Source organism: Lytechinus pictus, unplaced genomic scaffold, assembly GCF_037042905.1.
Source record: "Lytechinus pictus isolate F3 Inbred unplaced genomic scaffold, Lp3.0 scaffold_19, whole genome shotgun sequence".
NCBI classification, from domain to species: domain Eukaryota; kingdom Metazoa; phylum Echinodermata; class Echinoidea; order Temnopleuroida; family Toxopneustidae; genus Lytechinus; species Lytechinus pictus.
Window position 1 is genome coordinate 7599918 of NW_026974140.1, and position 9786 is coordinate 7609703.

General features: G+C 34.9%; 1 long non-coding RNA gene across 1 annotated transcript; it reads left to right on the forward strand.

Annotated features, from left to right (window-relative positions):
- Positions 1–9563, forward strand: LOC135157728 (uncharacterized). The gene is made up of 3 exons (XR_010296706.1): positions 1–174; positions 1106–1222; positions 5681–9563. It is a non-coding gene; the product is annotated as an uncharacterized LOC135157728 (long non-coding RNA).
- Positions 9564–9786: the final 223 nt, after the last annotated feature.

Below are 9786 nucleotides of genomic sequence, written 5' to 3' on the forward strand. Positions count from 1 at the left end.
GATGACAACATTTATTTCGGAACGAAATCTGGCTGTGCAAGCCAGGCAAAATCAATGTCGAAAATGTCTAGCCCACGGAAATTTAGTGAAAAAATTGCCCTGCATAATCAAAAGCAGGCGGAGGAAACAGCTGCCTTTGAGCAGATTATGAAAGAAGTATCTATAGTTTCTAGGGTAAGTGATTTTACCGATATTTTGGTGTCTGCATCTTCGATTGTGAATGTTTCCCGTGCGTTGGGCATACGGCGTTCCCATACATGCCTGTGCTGTGTAATAATGCATCATTATTCCAGTGCTAACTATATATATATCTCAATGGACGTGCTGTATATCATACTCGTGTATGCGAATAAAACGCACACACGACTCAATGCTAGTAGTAATGAGAACATATTAACATGCTTGACATGTGTGTTCATTGACAAATGATCAGTATTTTTTTTCAATTCAATTCAATTTGCATTTATTTCATTCTCGCTAAAAACAATTAGGCCTAGGCCTATATTATATAGCAAGGTATGACTATGAGAAACAATATATTTACAATACAAGCAAGAGTAAAATGAAAATGAAATGGGGAACTGCATAAATAAAGCCAATTGGCCTTGTGTAAGCGCAGTTCCCAAAACATTAATAACATGAAGACATTATTGATGAGTTTAATGATGTCATGAAAGATAAATGCCAGTTGTGGTAACGATTTCAAAATGAGTTCGTACAGAATCCAATGAAATGACCACCAAAGTGTCTGTAAGACTGTATAAATAAAAAATATGTGCCAAAGGATTCTGGAAGAAATTGTGTAATTGCTGAGAAATTAACAAATATGCACGGGATTCGGGTCAAGCGTCGGGCCGACATTCATCAAAGCAATAATAATACACTGTCCCACGTGCGCTTATCTGTGTTGGTGATCTTCAGTGTGAACATTTTTCGGCGTAGATTTCAAGATTTCTCAAAGTTCAGTTTATGTAACTGTACCAGGTCTAGATCCACGATGATATAGTAATAATTAACCTTGGTTTTACTGACTTTCTCGTGAAATCAGTGTTTACTGCAACTACTTTCATTTATCTTTAAATATGTTTCCTCAATTTCTTCATAGCATCCACATACTAGCCCTCATCACCACCTTCAACTTTCCCCTGCTCTCGGAACATATCGCGGAGGATCATTACCGAATGTTAATCAATTAGGAAACAGTTCTAGTATAGATTTACAGGTAAGTCATTTAAAAAACTGACATGCATATATTTATTCAGTGAGTATCTTGGAGTAGAAATACTAGAATGCATGGTTGAATTCTGACGATATTGATGTACAACCACATAATGACTTTTGCTATTATTAAAACTTATTTAGCTCTTGGTCAAGTAATATTCTTCTTGTATGTAATATGATACAGTTTTATTTGCCAGTGAAAAGCTTGAAAATAGAAATATCAGATGAAAAAAAAATCAAATGGATGCAGGATCATTGATATTATAATTTGTCACCATATTGGAAACTCTTGGATAGAATGGGATATAGTTTGCAATTTCAATTCAGGTAACCTTGCCAAAGTCAAAAGCTATCAGGAACGACCAAAATATGATTTGACTTAGAAGAGGGATGTAACATTTGTTTTGGCCAATCTAAAGGTTGATTTGACTTGGGCAAATATTTGGCTTATGGAAGTTTGACTTGTGCAAATTTGCTGTTAATAATATTCTCCTTTTTTTAAAAAACCTACTCTGAGATAATTTCCATGGAACAACCAACTGGAGTACAAAATCAATCAAGTGAATCATGACTTCTTTCCAATAATCAAACATTCATATTAGTATGTGATTGTATCTTGGAATCAGTTTACATTATAAATTATTTATTCTAGCAGTACTTGTACAGCTCAGATTTCTACAAATAGCCTTATGGCAATGAATAGGTTGCATGTATGCCATGAATGCTTGACTGTCTAATTTGGGAGCCATGCTGAATTTGTGGTAATTTTATGTAGCACTTAGAAAGAATGTTAAGAAGTGGTATGTTAATGTTGCATATTATTTTTATTACGGTAGGCCTATTATTATTATGTATTGCAAGGGAATAAGGGAATCTACTCCAAATGGAAGGTTGCTTCGAAATACATAAGAAAAAAAGGAACTAATTGAAAATTTGAAGAAAAAAATGGAACGACAAACGATTAGAGGGTTATGAAATTTAATGTCTTAAAAAGCAGTTAACCTATGGGGACCTCAAATCGGCCACATATAGCCTACATGTACATGTAGGTGATGTAATTTATGATATACATGTATGGATAATGGGGTAGTAGAGATAGCCCCATTTGCTTCAATACACAAGTGGCTAAAATATTTTGCTATTCCAAGTTATAGGCCTACTTGGAAAGCCATACAGCCCGGAGGGTACTGAGGCTTAGAATACAAAGTTCGAACATATATGTGGAGACTGGGAGCTACATTTACTTGTCACAAAATCAGTTCTCCATTAGTCTTACAAATGAATCTTTATATTTCGCTGAATCTTGACCAATAGTTTCTTTTGCTTTTAATAATCCAACGTTACATCTGGGTGAATTTCCTGTTTAAATAAGATAAATGGGAGAGTTGTCCTTGTCAGTTTTCACAATCTACTCATTCAGTTGCCAATTTGAAATGTACATAAGTATATACAATTGATCTCATTTTTCAAAAATTAATATTTTACTAATCCTTGTCTTATACATGTACTTTTCAAACTTTCACCTATCTGTTTCTCTTATTTTTCTCATTCTATCCAACTATTTTGTCACTGATGTTAGATTTCCCTTGAGTGACAGAGATGCATATTTGGGATTTATCCTCACACGTGGGGAGGTATTCTGATCTACGTTTAACCCTAGTCTAAAGTCTTAACTAGAATTTTAAACCACACATCTATGGAATGCTTGGTTTCATTATATTTCTTTCATAATCATGGCGATTATAATATATCAACAATTAATTCATTAAAGTTAATAATATTTTTGTATTATACTATTCTTCCTTTTTCATAACTCAGTTATTTTTTTTACATTTTTTTTAATGCATGACAAGAATTATTTTTAATTGGTGACTGAATTTACAACTGCCACTCCATAAAAGTGTGGTCTAGGTTAACCCAAGGGGGGAGTGTTTCACAAAGATGTAACTTAAGTATGACTTAGAGTCGCACTAAATGTCTAGTTGCATGCGTAATGAAAGGCATGATCGCATTGGTGAGATCTTGCGAAGAGGATGCGCACTCCTGCGTATTGATCAACAAGCTCGTTGCATATAACGTCTGCATACTTGTCTGTAAATCTTTGTGAAACACCCACCCCCCTCCCCGGTTTGCCATCAGAATACCACCCATGGGGCTTGGTTCGAGTGTTTAGGCCTACATATTCCCTTCGTTCTTAAGGGACAAGTCCACCCCAACAAAAAGTTGATTTGAATAAAAAGAGAAAAATCCAACAAACAAAACACTGAAAATTTCATCAAAATCGGATGTAAAATAAGAAAGTTATGACATTTTTAAGTTTCGCTTAATTTCACAAAAACAGTTTTATGCACATCCTGGTCTGTATGCAAATGAGGAGACTGATGACGTCATCCACTCACTATTTCTTTTGTATCTTATTATATGAAATGTGAAATATTCTAATTTTTTCCTCATTGCCAAGTGAAACAACGATTAATTCCTCCCTGAATGTGGAATTAGCATTGTTTAATACTATATGGTTCAGTCAAGTTGGTCCTTATTGTCAAATTTATAAAAAATTAAATATTGTATAATTCAAACAATGAAAAACAAAAGAAATAGTGAGTGAGGGACATCATCGACTATCTCATTTGCATGTCACTCAGTTGTGCATATCACTGTTTTGTGAAAAATAATCGAAACTTTAAAATGTCATAACTTTCTTATTTTACATCCGATTTTGATGAAACTTCCAGTGTTGTGCTAGTTTGATTTTTCTCTATTTATTCAAATCAACATTTTTGTGGGGTGGACTTGACCTTTAAAACTCTGTGTTCCTCTAATTCCATGCTGACTAGTGTCACTAGACCCTATACCAAAGGCTATTACACCCTGTATGTGCAATAACCTTCAAAATAAAATTAGTGGTGTTGATTTATCCAGGACTGCACCTGTAATTTTACCCAGGTGTTTATTTTTTAGTGTTAGTTCCTCACTAGGTGGTTTCAGACCGCCTCGAAGTTCGCCAGTTCCAGGTATTCTCTGATCGGGAAATTTACCCCGATCAGAAAATACCAGGTATTTTGGCGGTCTGAAAGCAAACTACGCGTAATATCCCCGAAAGAAAATACCCGATAAATTGTAGGTACTTGGCGAAATTACGAGAACTTTCGCGGGGATTTTTCCAAGGTCGTGGGTATTTTGGCGGTCTGAAAGCAAATTACGGGAACTTTTAGCCCAGCGTGTCGTTGGGTGCGGCGCCGTGGGTGGCTGCTGGGCTAGTGATTTTGAATCTCGCGCCTTGCTTGCTTATCAGACCATACTGCGCATGCTCGTAACTTCAGGAACTACTTCAGGAACTTATCCCGAAGGGTATGTTTCAGGGCGGTGTGAATGCAGGAATAATTAATGGGTATTTTTCAGCCTAAAAAAGTTCTCGTAATTTAACGGGGATTCTTGTGATCGAGGCGGTTTGAAACCACCTACTTATGTGTTATTGTAGTAACTTTGGTTGTTATCTTTACTCTATTTTGTTATAATCAATATCTAGGGTTTAATTTCAACACCTCAATTGTTAGGTCCTGAGGGGGGGGGGGGCCCTTACTGATCCAGGGGGGCCAGTCAATCATATTACTGTATGTACACATGCGCGACCATAGGTTTTACAAACCCACCGAAACAAGTTTTATCCATTGGTCAAATCTATACCCTATTCAAGTATTTTCGCATGTTTTTTTTTTTTTTTTTGCCCTCTAAACAAGTATCACCCATAAAACATGTTTTACCCTACAACTGAGCCAAAACTTTTTGAAGGGCTACATGTAGATATGGCATATCACACAAAATTTATAAAAAGTCATGAGCGAAGCGAGCAAGCAAAAATTTTGACATTTTTATTTCAAAAATCAAATTGTGATAGATTTTAACATAAAATTTAGGAAGTATACTATTTCGCCATTCTCTCTTTCTTTTTCTTTTTCTTTTTTGCTTCGTGGTGAAAAAGCCCCCCCCCCCCTCCATCTGTACACCAGTGCTTTTTGTCCGACTATGGCCTTTTTGACACCCTAGACACGTGTGTCACAGCCGTGATGTACCATGCCCATGATCAGCAAAAACTACCCTTGTTACACTTTTTTTTGTGACTGGTGTGTATAGGAATATAGTTGAGTGGCCCCCTCCCCCATACTGGGCCTGCTGATGTCAGTTAAGTAGGTAATACCACAGTTCTTACATTGTTATTTATCACAGACCACGGTGCGAACTTTAATATGTGAACTACATACACGTACCAGATGTTATGTAAAGTAGATATCCTTTGATTTCAAGATTTAAGAAAACTATCTTTCGAAAATGAAGCAACACAATTGAAGTTCAAAGTTTTCATGGATCATATTTGAGATAATGTGTTTATTTGTCTTTGGAATATTTGGTACCTTTAAATGAAATTTTATGCCTTTCTCCTATTTTTTCCTAAATCCAGCAAGCACTGCATAGTTTAGAGGATATAAAACATGCGACAGGGCGTGGAGTTCAAGACCGGGTCTACAGAACACAACGGCCTGCAGCCCATAGAGGCAGACATATATCCTTTTCAAATCTTGATCTTACGGTGTATATTTTGGCAAAAATTGTTTACTTTTCTTCTTTTTTATTATTATTCTGTATGTTTAATTTTCATGTGCTGTATTTTTCTTTCTCATGTTTTAGATGCAAAAGAAGAAAAAGAGTTTGTTTGTTTCTTTCTTTGTTTGTTTGTTTCCTCCATTTTTACTGCATTTGTAGTTTTAACAAGAACATTGTTTTTACCTTTCCTGACTATTAGTGTCGAATGTCATTGGAAGGTCAATGCTTGAGTTACAGATAGTAATACGTTACATTAAATTAACTCAGTGTACATTAAATTTTTTTTTTTATCTAAAATGTATTGACCAAGACATGTTCAAAGACATTAGATATCTTCAAGTGAAAAGGGTATACAACTGTCAGGATTTTTGCGCTGTTTTTCTTTCTTCCTTCTTTGGGTTTCCTATGCATTATTCCACTTAAGGGTGAACAACTCAAACTATCATAAATTTCAATTTTTTATTCATTTTTTTTTTTTTTTTTTTTGGGGGGGGGGAATATGAACTTCCAATCCTTGGATCACAAACTGATTTTAGATTATCAAGATTGGTTTAATACTTTGTGAAACATGTAAGATACATTTATTCATCTCATAGGTTCAGACCACTGGCCAGGTAACACATAATTTAGGGATCAATTATTGTGTTGAATTTAATAATGATTGCATCATTATTATGTGCAACCAAACCAGGCAATATTTTTTTCAAGGTCTACCTTTCACCACTAATTGCCTAAATCTGCAACATTGTATAATCTTTAACATTGCAATAAATGGGAATTTTCCAGTGCTCCTTCTTCAACTTACAGGGCTGTTTTGAGTATTTCAGGGGGTGAAATTACCCCGATCCAGCCCCCTTGTAATTTTTCCCTGAACCAAATCAACTGTACCATCAATAGCTTAACTTTTTGTTACAATGACAGTTTTATAGTCTACATGAATTATATTAAACAAATAGACTATAGTGATAGTCTTTGTATAATGATTGTAGTGCTCTGTGATAATTTGATTCCAAATAATAAACATACACTGTAAACTTGTATTGCATGGCTATTATACAAAATCAATTACCCTGGAACACAGCTTTTCTATTAATTACTAACTTCATTCAGCATAGCAAAGAAAATTACTTGGCTAAATAGGTATAGGCTTATATCAGTGATTTATTGCATTCATTTCATTTTAGCTTTCCTTTGAAGCAACTTTAATATTTATGAAAAATTGTATTATCGCCCTTAGTGTGTATATACTAACAATAATGGTGATGCCCTATTGAGCGCACACACCATCCAGAGATGCTCATGGTGCTAGCACAGCAACAGTTCCTTTGGATATGTACATGTGCATATAAACAACTACAAATATAAATATAATATAAATGTTTCAGGTTGATTGCTGAGCATTTATTTTCCAGAATGTAAAGTATTTTTTCAATGTAATACGAGGTGAAGTTTTTATGCAAAGCTATGGATACCCCATAGTTGTTAAAATTGACTAAAATCCTAAATTGACACTAATTTGTGTCAACAAAGTCTACTTATTTAGGAAATACTGTCATTGGTCTTAATATCTTTACTGATCTTAAACATTGGAAAATGTATAAGTTTTGCATAAAATGAACAATGCATTTTAATCCTCATCCTTGGTCGAGATTTGGTTACTGAATCCTCCAAAAGTGTACACCTGTATATCACTACCGTATACCATTTCATTACTTGATTATATGGATGATTATGCCCAAAAGAGCTGTGGCGTGAAGGATGTAAACTAAAATTGTATTTTATTGGATAACTTGACTGAGTCGTATGCCCGACAAATTGTTTTTGTCTTGTTAAACACCTCGGCTGGCCTCGAAAACATGATTTCGAGATGATCGCGTTTCAAGTTTGGATGTTTTTCAGACTCCCATAACTTTGCACTTTGAAAGAACCAGATCAAATATTTATACCAATTTAAATCATACATTTATTCTTTTATAATATACGAAATCTTGTCCGCAATTCATATTCATTCTTTCAATATGTAAAATGAAGCGCATGTATGCATTTCATAAGCTGCTATTTTTACCAAAAATGGAATTTGAGTCACTTTGTAAAATCATGCACACCATGTGCATTGTGCACTGCTTTTAGCGAGACAGACCACGGTTTGAGCCAGTTCGTAAAATTATTTTTGCTATGCGCATGCTTTTTAGAGGCACAAACCACTTACATGCAGCCTATTTGGTCAGGCCTTTGACTTATTGCTGCCATTCCACAGACTCTATAGTACACAAAGAATGGTTTGAGCCAGTTCGTAAAATCAAAGGAGGGGGTTGAGCCAGTTTCTAATGAAATTTAAATATGCTCTTTTTCTTTAAATGATACAAATTTTTATCTGAATTTTTTTGCAAATCGATAGAGTAAATCACAGGCTTTCAGAGTATGCAAAAAATAAATGTAAAAAATTTTACCAAAAATTAGGTTTGAGCCGGTTCGTTAAATCACTGATGACATAATCTTTGTCAGCAGACTTCTCATATCCAACCACCTCACATTGTAAAAATAAGTGCTCAAACTGGTATTTTGAATAAAAATAATATTACTGAGAGAGGGCGCTATATTGAAATTTGAATCCCAACTGCAGGGAAAATTAAATATTTTAATCTGAATGGGTAATTTAATGCATTCAATGACTACTATGCTGTAATATTATAATGTTCCATGATTTTTAGTATAGTTCATATTCCCTTTATCTATAGTTTAGGAGGTAATTGCTGATGGATTCTGTAGTATTGTCAGTTCAGTTTATTGCATCATGTGAACAGGGCTATACGGTCCTACATGTATACTCATCTGTTCTTGCCTTGGGAATTCTTACTGGGTCCTGTTTCCTGTAGTCATGTATAAGTACATTGACCCCCTTCCTGGCAGGAGAGGGAAGGGGAGGAAGAGACGGGGATTGGGGGAGGGGGTAAGGGAAGGGGGTTATGACTCATTGTCCATCTCATGTTTATCTGTCACTGTAAAACAGTAATTCTCTCTGTATATCAACATGCAGACAATTCAAATACCATAACAGACAGTATAGGTCCTTTTGGCTCATCAAAGGAATATTGTGTTTGATCATCTGAGCCTCAGTTCCATTGCTTCTCTTGAGTTTGCAATTGAGCAACTTTTTTTCACCCTAAAAAACTATAGTTTTCACAAATGTTAACTTTGATTTTAAGCATGCCTTATAATTAATTGATCCCCGTACCCCCTTTTTTGTTAGTCATGAAGTAAATTTCTGTCTAACTTTAAGCAAACATGAAATGCTCAAAAGAAAATGGATTTTGTAGTGCAATAGTGTAGCTTTGTAGAATTACTCTTACTAAAAATTGCACACCCTAATACCTCCTTCACATTCGCTGAGACTGCTGTGGATTCTAAGATATCTGTAGAATATGGCTTGGCTATGGTCTATTTGCAATGGCAAACTAGAAATTCAAAATTTATAACTCTGTGTCTATAACTCAAAGGCCATACAAATAACATGTAAAAATATGGATGTGTATACATTCCTCCTTTGCTTTTTACTTTGTTAGTTTCTAGATGGATTGTTTAAGAAGTTAGTTTCAATAAACAACCCTCATTTAAACATTGGAGGGTCAGAAGAGGTCAATCGTTGATAATAATAATAAAAAAGATAATGATGTCAGTAGGGTACATGACATTTACATAATAAAAGTTATTCAATTTGGTGATGATCCAAAACCATTTGGAAGAAAAAGTGGGGCAGTTTCTAACTAATTAACTGTATAAATCATTTCAAACAAATGTCAACAATCTTAGCACCCAATGTTAGCACTCGTATAAGTTGAGCTTTTTTTTTTTGGGGGGGGGGTGCATCTGGAGAGCAGCTGCCCCTTCATGTGTGTTCACCCCTTGCAACTAAACACATCTGTGATTAGCTTGAGGTGAAAAGAGAGTCAAATCTCTCATATT